At 39.5% G+C, this 17,452-nt stretch overlaps 1 long non-coding RNA gene across 1 annotated transcript; it reads right to left on the minus strand.

Moving 5' to 3' along the window:
• Positions 1-849: 849 nt before the first annotated feature.
• LOC147676758 (uncharacterized) lies at positions 850-14,022 on the minus strand. Its single transcript, XR_015302434.1, has 10 exons — positions 13,899-14,022; positions 12,449-12,570; positions 11,001-11,123; positions 9,554-9,676; positions 8,102-8,225; positions 6,654-6,776; positions 5,203-5,325; positions 3,750-3,874; positions 2,300-2,421; positions 850-971 (listed from the first exon to the last, which is right to left on the minus strand). It is a non-coding gene; the product is annotated as an uncharacterized LOC147676758 (long non-coding RNA).
• Positions 14,023-17,452: the final 3,430 nt, after the last annotated feature.

Raw genomic sequence — 17,452 nt, forward strand, 5'->3', positions numbered from 1 at the left:
GTCTATATAAAGTTCTAATTTCTTTCTTCGTACCATCTCATCTTTTCGTTGGGCATCCTGTCTACCCTGCAACTCATCTCATTACCAAGATAAATGTATCCTACTCCTTGTTAGGCAACAGAGTGGCTCTCATGTCAGACAACATCTTCCTTTACCTTCATGATGCCAGCTGCTTTGCAACAGAGTGGCCTTCTAGTCAGAAAACATCTTGCTTTAGCTTTATGATAGACTGCTAGGCAACAGAATGGCACCTCATGTCAGACAACTTCTTGCTTTAGCTTTATGATGTCAGACACCCCTGGACCAATTGTCCTTGTGGAAGCTAACCACACAGGAGGATGAGATATCAGAAGGTTTGCAGTAGGTTACTATCTGTATTCATGACTGCCAGCCACGTAGGAGGGGGAATGGTAAAGGAATGGGAACCAGTCGAAGCACTGTGTCCTTTTCGAAAGTGGGATTGAGGTACAAAGACAGATTAACCTTAACAACACTCCATCTTGAGTATCAGAGTCCAACATAGAGAGTGCAGGAGAAGAGGTTAGATGAGCTTCCTTCCTTGAGTATGTAACACTATTTTTCATCAGTGAGATGGTGCATTTCAGTCTCAAAGGCAGCTATTTCCTCGAATAGAACGTTGCTAGCACCAGGATCTAAAGCAGGTTTTAGTAGAGTTTGAGTCAGTCAGTCTTTTATTAACTATCATGACCAACATAATGTGATCCATATTACTTCCATCTTGACAGAAATGATATTCAGGCACAGGCTCCCACTATAAATTAGTGAGGACATTCCGATGCTATTTACATCTTTTTAATGCCTAAAAGAATGACTGGGAGTTTTACTTACCACATAAATTGGTAAAATGATGCAGTATGCCAGAAGACTTCCTTTTTTTTTTTTGCTTCATTCTCGGCAATTCAGAGAAACTCTGCTGTGAAACACTGCCACTGCTGGTCATTCAGTATAATCTGCAGATGGAAAAGTCCACTGTTAGTACATTTAGTATAAGCAATACAAAAAGTTTAGATTTTTATAAAGGGTAACCAGATCAATACTATGGAGTCTGTTTTATTGTGAAAATCAACAGCTTAATTAAAACATCAAATCTCAATTTGTGTTTATAACCTCTCATACTTCTCTGCGTTCCCTTGCCTCATTTGCTAACACTCTCTAAACAATTGTAGCACGTACATTGGGATATAAATCTTTTTGCCAGCCAAGTGGCAGCGCACCCTTCTTACTTCCTTTGTTTTAGGATATGGTACACCAGTAGCGATTAAGCCAGCTGGTAAGTTGAGAGAGGAAGGGTTATGCTACAGTTAACAGGAATAATAGAAACTATGAATAGCATAATTTGCATCTTCTATTCAGCCAAATCCTACCAGTGCAGCAATGGTGAAGTTGAGACTCTTATGCTCAAACCTGCGTTCATACAAATGAGTAAGTCTAAATAAAGTTCTAATTTCTTTCTTCGTACCATCTCATCTTTTCGTTGGGCATCCTGTCTACCCTGCAACTCATCTCATTACCAAGATAAATGTATCCTACTCCTTGTTAGGCAACAGAGTGGCTCTCATGTCAGACAACATCTTCCTTTACCATCATGATGCCAGCTGCTTTGCAACAGAGTGGCCTTCTAGTCAGAAAACATCTTGCTTTAGCTTTATGATGTCAGACTGCTAGGCAACAGAATGGCACCTCATGTCAGACAACTTCTTGCTTTAGCTTTATGATGTCAGACACCCCTGGACCAATTGTCCTTGTGGAAGCTAACCACACAGGAGGATGAGATATCAGAAGTTATGCAGTAGGTTACTATCTGTATTCATGACTGCCAGCCACGTAGGAGGGGGAATGGTAAAGGAATGGGAACCAGTCGAAGCACTGTATCCTTTTCGAAAGTGGGATTGAGGTACAAAGACAGATTAACCTTAAGAACACTCCATCTTGAGTATCAGAGTCCAACATAGAGAGTGCAGGAGAAGAGGTTAGATGAGCTTCCTTCCTTGAGTATGTAACACTATTTTTCATAAGTGAGATGGTGCATTTCAGTCTCAAAGGCAGCTATTTCCTCGAATAGAACGTTGCTAGCACCAGGATCTAAAGCAGGTTTTAGTAGAGTTTGAGTCAGTCAGTCTTTTATTAACTATCATGACCAACATAATGTGATACATATTACTTCCATCTTGACAGAAATTATATTCAGGCACAGGCTCCCACTATAAATTAGTGAGGACATTCCGATGCTATTTACATCTTTTTAATGCCTAAAAGAATGACTGGGAGTTTTACTTACCACATAAATTGGTAAAATGATGCAGTATGCCAGAAGACTTCCTTTTTTTTTTTTGCTTCAGTCTCGGCAATTCAGAGAAACTCTGCTGTGAAACACTGCCACTGCTGGTCATTTAGTATAATCTGCAGATGGAAAAGTCCACTGTTAGTACATTTAGTATAAGCAATACAAAAAGTTTAGATTTTTATAAAGGGTAACCAGATCAATACTATGGAGTCTGTTTTATTGTGAAAATCAACAGCTCAATTAAAAAATTTAATCTCAATTTGTGTTTATAACCTCTCATACTTCTGTGCATTCCCTTGCCTCATTTGCTAACACTCTCTAAACAATTGTAGCACGTACATTGGGATATAAATCTTTTTGCCAGCCAAGTGGCAGCGCACCCTTCTTACTTCCTTTGTTTTAGGATATGGTACACCAGTAGCGATTTAGCCAGCTGGTAAGTTGAGAGAGGAAGGGTTATGCTACAGTTAACAGGAATAATAGAAACTATGAATAGCATAATTTGCATCTTCTCTTTAGCCAAATATTACCAGTGCAGCAATGGTGAAGTTGAGACTCTTATGCTCAAACCTGCGTTCATACAAATGTGTAAGTCTAAATAAAGTTTTAATTTCTTTCTTCGTACCATCTCATCTTTTCGTTGGGCATCCTGTCTACCCTGCAACTCATCTCATTACCAAGATAAATGTATCCTACTCCTTGTTAGGCAACAGAGTGGCTCTCATGTCAGACAACATCTTCCTTTACCTTCATGATGCCAGCTGCTTTGCAACAGAGTGGCCTTCTAGTCAGAAAACATCTTGCTTTAGCTTTATGATGTCAGACTGCTAGGCAACAGAATGGCACCTCATGTCAGACAACTTCTTGCTTTAGCTTTATGATGTCAGACACCCCTGGACCAATTGTCCTTGTGGAAGCTAACCACACAGGAGGATGAGATATCAGAAGGTTTGCAGTAGGTTACTATCTGTATTCATGACTGCCAGCCACGTAGGAGGGGGAATGGTAAAGGAATGGGAACCAGTCGAAGCACTGTGTCCTTTTCGAAAGTGGGATTGAGGTACAAAGACAGATTAACCTTAACAACACTCCATCTTGAGTATCAGAGTCCAACATAGAGAGTGCAGGAGAAGAGGTTAGATGAGCTTCCTTCCTTGAGTATGTAACACTATTTTTCATCAGTGAGATGGTGCATTTCAGTCTCAAAGGCAGCTATTTCCTCGAATAGAACGTTGCTAGCACCAGGATCTAAAGCAGGTTTTAGTAGAGTTTGAGTCAGTCAGTCTTTTATTAACTATCATGACCAACATAATGTGATCCATATTACTTCCATCTTGACAGAAATGATATTCAGGCACAGGCTCCCACTATAAATTAGTGAGGACATTCCGATGCTATTTACATCTTTTTAATGCCTAAAAGAATGACTGGGAGTTTTACTTACCACATAAATTGGTAAAATGATGCAGTATGCCAGAAGACTTCCTTTTTTTTTTTTTTTGCTTCAGTCTCGGCAATTCAGAGAAACTCTGCTGTGAAACACTGCCACTGCTGGTCATTCAGTATAATCTGCAGATGGAAAAGTCCACTGTTAGTACATTTAGTATAAGCAATACAAAAAGTTTAGATTTTTATAAAGGGTAACCAGATCAATACTATGGAGTCTGTTTTATTGTGAAAATCAACAGCTTAATTAAAACATCAAATCTCAATTTGTGTTTATAACCTCTCATACTTCTCTGCGTTCCCTTGCCTCATTTGCTAACACTCTCTAAACAATTGTAGCACGTACATTGGGATATAAATCTTTTTGCCAGCCAAGTGGCAGCGCACCCTTCTTACTTCCTTTGTTTTAGGATATGGTACACCAGTAGCGATTAAGCCAGCTGGTAAGTTGAGAGAGGAAGGGTTATGCTACAGTTAACAGGAATAATAGAAACTATGAATAGCATAATTTGCATCTTCTCTTTAGCCAAATCCTACCAGTGCAGCAATGGTGAAGTTGAGACTCTTATGCTCAAACCTGCGTTCATACAAATGTGTAAGTCTAAATAAAGTTTTAATTTCTTTCTTCGTACCATCTCATCTTTTCGTTGGGCATCCTGTCTACCCTGCAACTCATCTCATTACCAAGATAAATGTATCCTACTCCTTGTTAGGCAACAGAGTGGCTCTCATGTCAGACAACATCTTCCTTTACCTTCATGATGCCAGCTGCTTTGCAACAGAGTGGCCTTCTAGTCAGAAAACATCTTGCTTTAGCTTTATGATGTCAGACTGCTAGGCAACAGAATGGCACCTCATGTCAGACAACTTCTTGCTTTAGCTTTATGATGTCAGACACCCCTGGACCAATTGTCCTTGTGGAAGCTAACCACACAGGAGGATGAGATATCAGAAGTTATGCAGTAGGTTACTATCTGTATTCATGACTGCCAGCCACGTAGGAGGGGGAATGGTAAAGGAATGGGAACCAGTCGAAGCACTGTGTCCTTTTCGAAAGTGGGATTGAGGTACAAAGACAGATTAACCTTAAGAACACTCCATCTTGAGTATCAGAGTCCAACATAGAGAGTGCAGGAGAAGAGGTTAGATGAGCTTCCTTCCTTGAGTATGTAACACTATTTTTCATAAGTGAGATGGTGCATTTCAGTCTCAAAGGCAGCTATTTCCTCGAATAGAACGTTGCTAGCACCAGGATCTAAAGCAGGTTTTAGTAGAGTTTGAGTCAGTCAGTCTTTTATTAACTATCATGACCAACATAATGTGATACATATTACTTCCATCTTGACAGAAATTATATTCAGGCACAGGCTCCCACTATAAATTAGTGAGGACATTCCGATGCTATTTACATCTTTTTAATGCCTAAAAGAATGACTGGGAGTTTTACTTACCACATAAATTGGTAAAATGATGCAGTATGCCAGAAGACTTCCTTTTTTTTTTTTTGCTTCAGTCTCGGCAATTCAGAGAAACTCTGCTGTGAAACACTGCCACTGCTGGTCATTTAGTATAATCTGCAGATGGAAAAGTCCACTGTTAGTACATTTAGTATAAGCAATACAAAAAGTTTAGATTTTTATAAAGGGTAACCAGATCAATACTATGGAGTCTGTTTTATTGTGAAAATCAACAGCTCAATTAAAAAATGTAATCTCAATTTGTGTTTATAACCGCTCATACTTCTGTGCATTCCCTTGCCTCATTTGCTAACACTCTCTAAACAATTGTAGCACGTACATTGGGATATAAATCTTTTTGCCAGCCAAGTGGCAGCGCACCCTTCTTACTTCCTTTGTTTTAGGATATGGTACACCAGTAGCGATTTAGCCAGCTGGTAAGTTGAGAGAGGAAGGGTTATGCTACAGTTAACAGGAATAATAGAAACTATGAATAGCATAATTTGCATCTTCTCTTTAGCCAAATCCTACCAGTGCAGCAATGGTGAAGTTGAGACTCTTATGCTCAAACCTGCGTTCATACAAATGTGTAAGTCTAAATAAAGTTTTAATTTCTTTCTTCGTACCATCTCATCTTTTCGTTGGGCATCCTGTCTACCCTGCAACTCATCTCATTACCAAGATAAATGTATCCTACTCCTTGTTAGGCAACAGAGTGGCTCTCATGTCAGACAACATCTTCCTTTACCTTCATGATGCCAGCTGCTTTGCAACAGAGTGGCCTTCTAGTCAGAAAACATCTTGCTTTAGCTTTATGATGTCAGACTGCTAGGCAACAGAATGGCACCTCATGTCAGACAACTTCTTGCTTTAGCTTTATGATGTCAGACACCCCTGGACCAATTGTCCTTGTGGAAGCTAACCACACAGGAGGATGAAATATCAGAAGGTATGCAGTAGGTTACTATCTGTATTCATGACTGCCAGCCACGTAGGAGGGGGAATGGTAAAGGAATGGGAACCAGTCGAAGCACTGTGTCCTTTTCGAAAGTGGGATTGAGGTACAAAGACAGATTAACCTTAACAACACTCCATCTTGAGTATCAGAGTCCAACATAGAGAGTGCAGGAGAAGAGGTTAGATGAGCTTCCTTCCTTGAGTATGTAACACTATTTTTCATCAGTGAGATGGTGCATTTCAGTCTCAAAGGCAGCTATTTCCTCGAATAGAACGTTGCTAGCACCAGGATCTAAAGCAGGTTTTAGTAGAGTTTGAGTCAGTCAGTCTTTTATTAACTATCATGACCAACATAATGTGATCCATATTACTTCCATCTTGACAGAAATTATATTCAGGCACAGGCTCCCACTATAAATTAGTGAGGACATTCCGATGCTATTTACATCTTTTTAATGCCTAAAAGAATGACTGGGAGTTTTACTTACCACATAAATTGGTAAAATGATGCAGTATGCCAGAAGACTTCCTTTTTTTTTTTTTGCTTCAGTCTCGGCAATTCAGAGAAACTCTGCTGTGAAACACTGCCACTGCTGGTCATTCAGTATAATCTGCAGATGGAAAAGTCCACTGTTAGTACATTTAGTATAAGCAATACAAAAAGTTTAGATTTTTATAAAGGGTAACCAGATCAATACTATGGAGTCTGTTTTATTGTGAAAATCAACAGCTCAATTAAAAAATCAAATCTCAATTTGTGTTTATAACCTCTCATACTTCTCTGCATTCCCTTGCCTCATTTGCTAACACTCTCTAAACAATTGTAGCACGTACATTGGGATATAAATCTTTTTGCCAGCCAAGTGGCAGCGCACCCTTCTTACTTCCTTTGTTTTAGGATATGGTACACCAGTAGCGATTAAGCCAGCTGGTAAGTTGAGAGAGGAAGGGTTATGCTACAGTTAACAGGAATAATAGAAACTATGAATAGCATAATTTGCATCTTCTATTCAGCCAAATCCTACCAGTGCAGCAATGGTGAAGTTGAGACTCTTATGCTCAAACCTGCGTTCATACAAATGAGTAAGTCTATATAAAGTTCTAATTTCTTTCTTCGTACCATCTCATCTTTTCGTTGGGCATCCTGTCTACCCTGCAACTCATCTCATTACCAAGATAAATGTATCCTACTCCTTGTTAGGCAACAGAGTGGCTCTCATGTCAGACAACATCTTCCTTTACCTTCATGATGCCAGCTGCTTTGCAACAGAGTGGCCTTCTAGTCAGAAAACATCTTGCTTTAGCTTTATGATAGACTGCTAGGCAACAGAATGGCACCTCATGTCAGACAACTTCTTGCTTTAGCTTTATGATGTCAGACACCCCTGGACCAATTGTCCTTGTGGAAGCTAACCACACAGGAGGATGAGATATCAGAAGGTTTGCAGTAGGTTACTATCTGTATTCATGACTGCCAGCCACGTAGGAGGGGGAATGGTAAAGGAATGGGAACCAGTCGAAGCACTGTGTCCTTTTCGAAAGTGGGATTGAGGTACAAAGACAGATTAACCTTAACAACACTCCATCTTGAGTATCAGAGTCCAACATAGAGAGTGCAGGAGAAGAGGTTAGATGAGCTTCCTTCCTTGAGTATGTAACACTATTTTTCATCAGTGAGATGGTGCATTTCAGTCTCAAAGGCAGCTATTTCCTCGAATAGAACGTTGCTAGCACCAGGATCTAAAGCAGGTTTTAGTAGAGTTTGAGTCAGTCAGTCTTTTATTAACTATCATGACCAACATAATGTGATCCATATTACTTCCATCTTGACAGAAATTATATTCAGGCACAGGCTCCCACTATAAATTAGTGAGGACATTCCGATGCTATTTACATCTTTTTAATGCCTAAAAGAATGACTGGGAGTTTTACTTACCACATAAATTGGTAAAATGATGCAGTATGCCAGAAGACTTCCTTTTTTTTTTTTTTGCTTCAGTCTCGGCAATTCAGAGAAACTCTGCTGTGAAACACTGCCACTGCTGGTCATTCAGTATAATCTGCAGATGGAAAAGTCCACTGTTAGTACATTTAGTATAAGCAATACAAAAAGTTTAGATTTTTATAAAGGGTAACCAGATCAATACTATGGAGTCTGTTTTATTGTGAAAATCAACAGCTTAATTAAAACATCAAATCTCAATTTGTGTTTATAACCTCTCATACTTCTCTGCGTTCCCTTGCCTCATTTGCTAACACTCTCTAAACAATTGTAGCACGTACATTGGGATATAAATCTTTTTGCCAGCCAAGTGGCAGCGCACCCTTCTTACTTCCTTTGTTTTAGGATATGGTACACCAGTAGCGATTAAGCCAGCTGGTAAGTTGAGAGAGGAAGGGTTATGCTACAGTTAACAGGAATAATAGAAACTATGAATAGCATAATTTGCATCTTCTATTCAGCCAAATCCTACCAGTGCAGCAATGGTGAAGTTGAGACTCTTATGCTCAAACCTGCGTTCATACAAATGAGTAAGTCTAAATAAAGTTCTAATTTCTTTCTTCGTACCATCTCATCTTTTCGTTGGGCATCCTGTCTACCCTGCAACTCATCTCATTACCAAGATAAATGTATCCTACTCCTTGTTAGGCAACAGAGTGGCTCTCATGTCAGACAACATCTTCCTTTACCTTCATGATGCCAGCTGCTTTGCAACAGAGTGGCCTTCTAGTCAGAAAACATCTTGCTTTAGCTTTATGATGTCAGACTGCTAGGCAACAGAATGGCACCTCATGTCAGACAACTTCTTGCTTTAGCTTTATGATGTCAGACACCCCTGGACCAATTGTCCTTGTGGAAGCTAACCCCACAGGAGGATGAGATATCAGAAGTTACGCAGTAGGTTACTATCTGTATTCATGACTGCCAGCCACGTAGGAGGGGGAATGGTAAAGGAATGGGAACCAGTCGAAGCACTGTGTCCTTTTCGAAAGTGGGATTGAGGTACAAAGACAGATTAACCTTAACAACAATCCATCTTGAGTGTCAGAGTCCAACATACAGAGTGCAGGAGAAGAGGTTAGATGAGCTTCCTTCCTTGAGTATGTAACACTATTTTTCATAAGTGAGATGGTGCATTTCAGTCTCAAAGGCAGCTATTTCCTCGAATAGAACGTTGCTAGCACCAGGATCTAAAGCAGGTTTTAGTAGAGTTTGAGTCAGTCAGTCTTTTATTAACTATCATGACCAACATAATGTGATACATATTACTTCCATCTTGACAGAAATTATATTCAGGCACAGGCTCCCACTATAAATTAGTGAGGACATTCCGATGCTATTTACATCTTTTTAATGCCTAAAAGAATGACTGGGAGTTTTACTTACCACATAAATTGGTAAAATGATGCAGTATGCCAGAAGACTTCCTTTTTTTTTTTTTGCTTCAGTCTCGGCAATTCAGAGAAACTCTGCTGTGAAACACTGCCACTGCTGGTCATTTAGTATAATCTGCAGATGGAAAAGTCCACTGTTAGTACATTTAGTATAAGCAATACAAAAAGTTTAGATTTTTATAAAGGGTAACCAGATCAATACTATGGAGTCTGTTTTATTGTGAAAATCAACAGCTCAATTAAAAAATTTAATCTCAATTTGTGTTTATAACCTCTCATACTTCTGTGCATTCCCTTGCCTCATTTGCTAACACTCTCTAAACAATTGTAGCACGTACATTGGGATATAAATCTTTTTGCCAGCCAAGTGGCAGCGCACCCTTCTTACTTCCTTTGTTTTAGGATATGGTACACCAGTAGCGATTAAGCCAGCTGGTAAGTTGAGAGAGGAAGGGTTATGCTACAGTTAACAGGAATAATAGAAACTATGAATAGCATAATTTGCATCTTCTATTCAGCCAAATCCTACCAGTGCAGCAATGGTGAAGTTGAGACTCTTATGCTCAAACCTGCGTTCATACAAATGAGTAAGTCTAAATAAAGTTCTAATTTCTTTCTTCGTACCATCTCATCTTTTCGTTGGGCATCCTGTCTACCCTGCAACTCATCTCATTACCAAGATAAATGTATCCTACTCCTTGTTAGGCAACAGAGTGGCTCTCATGTCAGACAACATCTTCCTTTACCTTCATGATGCCAGCTGCTTTGCAACAGAGTGGCCTTCTAGTCAGAAAACATCTTGCTTTAGCTTTATGATGTCAGACTGCTAGGCAACAGAATGGCACCTCATGTCAGACAACTTCTTGCTTTAGCTTTATGATGTCAGACACCCCTGGACCAATTGTCCTTGTGGAAGCTAACCACACAGGAGGATGAGATATCAGAAGTTATGCAGTAGGTTACTATCTGTATTCATGACTGCCAGCCACGTAGGAGGGGGAATGGTAAAGGAATGGGAACCAGTCGAAGCACTGTGTCCTTTTCGAAAGTGGGATTGAGGTACAAAGACAGATTAACCTTAAGAACACTCCATCTCGAGTATCAGAGTCCAACATAGAGAGTGCAGGAGAAGAGGTTAGATGAGCTTCCTTCCTTGAGTATGTAACACTATTTTTCATAAGTGAGATGGTGCATTTCAGTCTCAAAGGCAGCTATTTCCTCGAATAGAACGTTGCTAGCACCAGGATCTAAAGCAGGTTTTAGTAGAGTTTGAGTCAGTCTTTTATTAACTATCATGACCAACATAATGTGATCCATATTACTTCCATCTTGACAGAAATTATATTCAGGCACAGGCTCCCACTATAAATTAGTGAGGACATTCCGATGCTATTTACATCTTTTTAATGCCTAAAAGAATGACTGGGAGTTTTACTTACCACATAAATTGGTAAAATGATGCAGTATGCCAGAAGACTTCCTTTTTTTTTTTTTGCTTCAGTCTCGGCAATTCAGAGAAACTCTGCTGTGAAACACTGCCACTGCTGGTCATTCAGTATAATCTGCAGATGGAAAAGTCCACTGTTAGTACATTTAGTATAAGCAATACAAAAAGTTTAGATTTTTATAAAGGGTAACCAGATCAATACTATGGAGTCTGTTTTATTGTGAAAATCAACAGCTCAATTAAAAAATCAAATCTCAATTTGTGTTTATAACCTCTCATACTTCTCTGCCTTCCCTTGCCTCATTTGCTAACACTCTCTAAACAATTGTAGCACGTACATTGGGATATAAATCTTTTTGCCAGCCAAGTGGCAGCGCACCCTTCTTACTTCCTTTGTTTTAGGATATGGTACACCAGTAGCGATTAAGCCAGCTGGTAAGTTGAGAGAGGAAGGGTTATGCTACAGTTAACAGGAATAATAGAAACTATGAATAGCATAATTTGCATCTTCTATTCAGCCAAATCCTACCAGTGCAGCAATGGTGAAGTTGAGACTCTTATGCTCAAACCTGCGTTCATACAAATGAGTAAGTCTATATAAAGTTCTAATTTCTTTCTTCGTACCATCTCATCTTTTCGTTGGGCATCCTGTCTACCCTGCAACTCATCTCATTACCAAGATAAATGTATCCTACTCCTTGTTAGGCAACAGAGTGGCTCTCATGTCAGACAACATCTTCCTTTACCTTCATGATGCCAGCTGCTTTGCAACAGAGTGGCCTTCTAGTCAGAAAACATCTTGCTTTAGCTTTATGATAGACTGCTAGGCAACAGAATGGCACCTCATGTCAGACAACTTCTTGCTTTAGCTTTATGATGTCAGACACCCCTGGACCAATTGTCCTTGTGGAAGCTAACCACACAGGAGGATGAGATATCAGAAGGTTTGCAGTAGGTTACTATCTGTATTCATGACTGCCAGCCACGTAGGAGGGGGAATGGTAAAGGAATGGGAACCAGTCGAAGCACTGTGTCCTTTTCGAAAGTGGGATTGAGGTACAAAGACAGATTAACCTTAACAACACTCCATCTTGAGTATCAGAGTCCAACATAGAGAGTGCAGGAGAAGAGGTTAGATGAGCTTCCTTCCTTGAGTATGTAACACTATTTTTCATCAGTGAGATGGTGCATTTCAGTCTCAAAGGCAGCTATTTCCTCGAATAGAACGTTGCTAGCACCAGGATCTAAAGCAGGTTTTAGTAGAGTTTGAGTCAGTCAGTCTTTTATTAACTATCATGACCAACATAATGTGATCCATATTACTTCCATCTTGACAGAAATGATATTCAGGCACAGGCTCCCACTATAAATTAGTGAGGACATTCCGATGCTATTTACATCTTTTTAATGCCTAAAAGAATGACTGGGAGTTTTACTTACCACATAAATTGGTAAAATGATGCAGTATGCCAGAAGACTTCCTTTTTTTTTTTTGCTTCATTCTCGGCAATTCAGAGAAACTCTGCTGTGAAACACTGCCACTGCTGGTCATTCAGTATAATCTGCAGATGGAAAAGTCCACTGTTAGTACATTTAGTATAAGCAATACAAAAAGTTTAGATTTTTATAAAGGGTAACCAGATCAATACTATGGAGTCTGTTTTATTGTGAAAATCAACAGCTTAATTAAAACATCAAATCTCAATTCGTGTTTATAACCTCTCATACTTCTCTGCGTTCCCTTGCCTCGTTTGCTAACACTCTCTAAACAATTGTAGCACGTACATTGGGATATAAATCTTTTTGCCAGCCAAGTGGCAGCGCACCCTTCTTACTTCCTCTGTTTTAGGATATGGTACACCAGTAGCGATTAAGCCAGCTGGTAAGTTGAGAGAGGAAGGGTTATGCTACAGTTAACAGGAATAATAGAAACTATGAATAGCATAATTTGCATCTTCTATTCAGCCAAATCCTACCAGTGCAGCAATGGTGAAGTTGAGACTCTTATGCTCAAACCTGCGTTCATACAAATGAGTAAGTCTAAATAAAGTTCTAATTTCTTTCTTCGTACCATCTCATCTTTTCGTTGGGCATCCTGTCTACCCTGCAACTCATCTCATTACCAAGATAAATGTATCCTACTCCTTGTTAGGCAACAGAGTGGCTCTCATGTCAGACAACATCTTCCTTTACCTTCATGATGCCAGCTGCTTTGCAACAGAGTGGCCTTCTAGTCAGAAAACATCTTGCTTTAGCTTTATGATGTCAGACTGCTAGGCAACAGAATGGCACCTCATGTCAGACAACTTCTTGCTTTAGCTTTATGATGTCAGACACCCCTGGACCAATTGTCCTTGTGGAAGCTAACCACACAGGAGGATGAGATATCAGAAGTTATGCAGTAGGTTACTATCTGTATTCATGACTGCCAGCCACGTAAGAGGGGGAATGGTAAAGGAATGGGAACCAGTCGAAGCACTGTGTCCTTTTCGAAAGTGGGATTGAGGTACAAAGACAGATTAACCTTAACAACACTCCATCTTGAGTATCAGAGTCCAACATAGAGAGTGCAGGAGAAGAGGTTAGATGAGCTTCCTTCCTTGAGTATGTAACACTATTTTTCATCAGTGAGATGGTGCATTTCAGTCTCAAAGGCAGCTATTTCCTCGAATAGAACGTTGCTAGCACCAGGATCTAAAGCAGGTTTTAGTAGAGTTTGAGTCAGTCAGTCTTTTATTAACTATCATGACCAACATAATGTGATCCATATTACTTCCATCTTGACAGAAATGATATTCAGGCACAGGCTCCCACTATAAATTAGTGAGGACATTCCGATGCTATTTACATCTTTTTAATGCCTAAAAGAATGACTGGGAGTTTTACTTACCACATAAATTGGTAAAATGATGCAGTATGCCAGAAGACTTCCTTTTTTTTTTTTTTGCTTCAGTCTCGGCAATTCAGAGAAACTCTGCTGTGAAACACTGCCACTGCTGGTCATTCAGTATAATCTGCAGATGGAAAAGTCCACTGTTAGTACATTTAGTATAAGCAATACAAAAAGTTTAGATTTTTATAAAGGGTAACCAGATCAATACTATGGAGTCTGTTTTATTGTGAAAATCAACAGCTTAATTAAAACATCAAATCTCAATTTGTGTTTATAACCTCTCATACTTCTCTGCGTTCCCTTGCCTCATTTGCTAACACTCTCTAAACAATTGTAGCACGTACATTGGGATATAAATCTTTTTGCCAGCCAAGTGGCATCGCACCCTTCTTACTTCCTTTGTTTTAGGATATGGTACACCAGTAGCGATTAGGCCAGCTGGTAAGTTGAGAGAGGAAGGGTTATGCTACAGTTAACAGGAATAATAGAAACTATGAATAGCATAATTTGCATCTTCTCTTTAGCCAAATCCTACCAGTGCAGCAATGGTGAAGTTGAGACTCTTATGCTCAAACCTGCGTTCATACAAATGTGTAAGTCTAAATAAAGTTTTAATTTCTTTCTTCGTACCATCTCATCTTTTCGTTGGGCATCCTGTCTACCCTGCAACTCATCTCATTACCAAGATAAATGTATCCTACTCCTTGTTAGGCAACAGAGTGGCTCTCATGTCAGACAACATCTTCCTTTACCTTCATGATGCCAGCTGCTTTGCAACAGAGTGGCCTTCTAGTCAGAAAACATCTTGCTTTAGCTTTATGATGTCAGACTGCTAGGCAACAGAATGGCACCTCATGTCAGACAACTTCTTGCTTTAGCTTTATGATGTCAGACACCCCTGGACCAATTGTCCTTGTGGAAGCTAACCACACAGGAGGATGAGATATCAGAAGTTATGCAGTAGGTTACTATCTGTATTCATGACTGCCAGCCACGTAGGAGGGGGAATGGTAAAGGAATGGGAACCAGTCGAAGCACTGTGTCCTTTTCGAAAGTGGGATTGAGGTACAAAGACAGATTAACCTTAAGAACACTCCATCTTGAGTATCAGAGTCCAACATAGAGAGTGCAGGAGAAGAGGTTAGATGAGATTCCTTCCTTGAGTATGTAACACTATTTTTCATAAGTGAGATGGTGCATTTCAGTCTCAAAGGCAGCTATTTCCTCGAATAGAACGTTGCTAGCACCAGGATCTAAAGCAGGTTTTAGTAGAGTTTGAGTCAGTCAGTCTTTTATTAACTATCATGACCAACATAATGTGATACATATTACTTCCATCTTGACAGAAATTATATTCAGGCACAGGCTCCCACTATAAATTAGTGAGGACATTCCGATGCTATTTACATCTTTTTAATGCCTAAAAGAATGACTGGGAGTTTTACTTACCACATAAATTGGTAAAATGATGCAGTATGCCAGAAGACTTCCTTTTTTTTTTTTTTGCATCAGTCTCGGCAATTCAGAGAAACTCTGCTGTGAAACACTGCCACTGCTGGTCATTTAGTATAATCTGCAGATGGAAAAGTCCACTGTTAGTACATTTAGTATAAGCAATACAAAAAGTTTAGATTTTTATAAAGGGTAACCAGATCAATACTATGGAGTCTGTTTTATTGTGAAAATCAACAGCTCAATTAAAAAATGTAATCTCAATTTGTGTTTATAACCTCTCATACTTCTGTGCATTCCCTTGCCTCATTTGCTAACACTCTCTAAACAATTGTAGCACGTACATTGGGATATAAATCTTTTTGCCAGCCAAGTGGCAGCGCACCCTTCTTACTTCCTTTGTTTTAGGATATGGTACACCAGTAGCGATTTAGCCAGCTGGTAAGTTGAGAGAGGAAGGGTTATGCTACAGTTAACAGGAATAATAGAAACTATGAATAGCATAATTTGCATCTTCTCTTTAGCCAAATCCTACCAGTGCAGCAATGGTGAAGTTGAGACTCTTATGCTCAAACCTGCGTTCATACAAATGTGTAAGTCTAAATAAAGTTTTAATTTCTTTCTTCGTACCATCTCATCTTTTCGTTGGGCATCCTGTCTACCCTGCAACTCATCTCATTACCAAGATAAATGTATCCTACTCCTTGTTAGGCAACAGAGTGGCTCTCATGTCAGACAACATCTTCCTTTACCTTCATGATGCCAGCTGCTTTGCAACAGAGTGGCCTTCTAGTCAGAAAACATCTTGCTTTAGCTTTATGATGTCAGACTGCTAGGCAACAGAATGGCACCTCATGTCAGACAACTTCTTGCTTTAGCTTTATGATGTCAGACACCCCTGGACCAATTGTCCTTGTGGAAGCTAACCACACAGGAGGATGAAATATCAGAAGGTATGCAGTAGGTTACTATCTGTATTCATGACTGCCAGCCACGTAGGAGGGGGAATGGTAAAGGAATGGGAACCAGTCGAAGCACTGTGTCCTTTTCGAAAGTGGGATTGAGGTACAAAGACAGATTAACCTTAACAACACTCCATCTTGAGTATCAGAGTCCAACATAGAGAGTGCAGGAGAAGAGGTTAGATGAGCTTCCTTCCTTGAGTATGTAACACTATTTTTCATCAGTGAGATGGTGCATTTCAGTCTCAAAGGCAGCTATTTCCTCGAATAGAACGTTGCTAGCACCAGGATCTAAAGCAGGTTTTAGTAGAGTTTGAGTCAGTCAGTCTTTTATTAACTATCATGACCAACATAATGTGATCCATATTACTTCCATCTTGACAGAAATTATATTCAGGCACAGGCTCCCACTATAAATTAGTGAGGACATTCCGATGCTATTTACATCTTTTTAATGCCTAAAAGAATGACTGGGAGTTTTACTTACCACATAAATTGGTAAAATGATGCAGTATGCCAGAAGACTTCCTTTTTTTTTTTGCTTCAGTCTCGGCAATTCAGAGAAACTCTGCTGTGAAACACTGCCACTGCTGGTCATTCAGTATAATCTGCAGATGGAAAAGTCCACTGTTAGTACATTTAGTATAAGCAATACAAAAAGTTTAGATTTTTATAAAGGGTAACCAGATCAATACTATGGAGTCTGTTTTATTGTGAAAATCAACAGCTCAATTAAAAAATCAAATCTCAATTTGTGTTTATAACCTCTCATACTTCTCTGCATTCCCTTGCCTCATTTGCTAACACTCTCTAAACAATTGTAGCACGTACATTGGGATATAAATCTTTTTGCCAGCCAAGTGGCAGCGCACCCTTCTTACTTCCTTTGTTTTAGGATATGGTACACCAGTAGCGATTAAGCCAGCTGGTAAGTTGAGAGAGGAAGGGTTATGCTACAGTTAACAGGAATAATAGAAACTATGAATAGCATAATTTGCATCTTCTATTCAGCCAAATCCTACCAGTGCAGCAATGGTGAAGTTGAGACTCTTATGCTCAAACCTGCGTTCATACAAATGAGTAAGTCTATATAAAGTTCTAATTTCTTTCTTCGTACCATCTCATCTTTTCGTTGGG

This window comes from Lissotriton vulgaris, chromosome 12, assembly GCF_964263255.1.
Source record: "Lissotriton vulgaris chromosome 12, aLisVul1.2, whole genome shotgun sequence".
Taxonomy (NCBI): Eukaryota; Metazoa; Chordata; class Amphibia; order Caudata; family Salamandridae; genus Lissotriton; species Lissotriton vulgaris.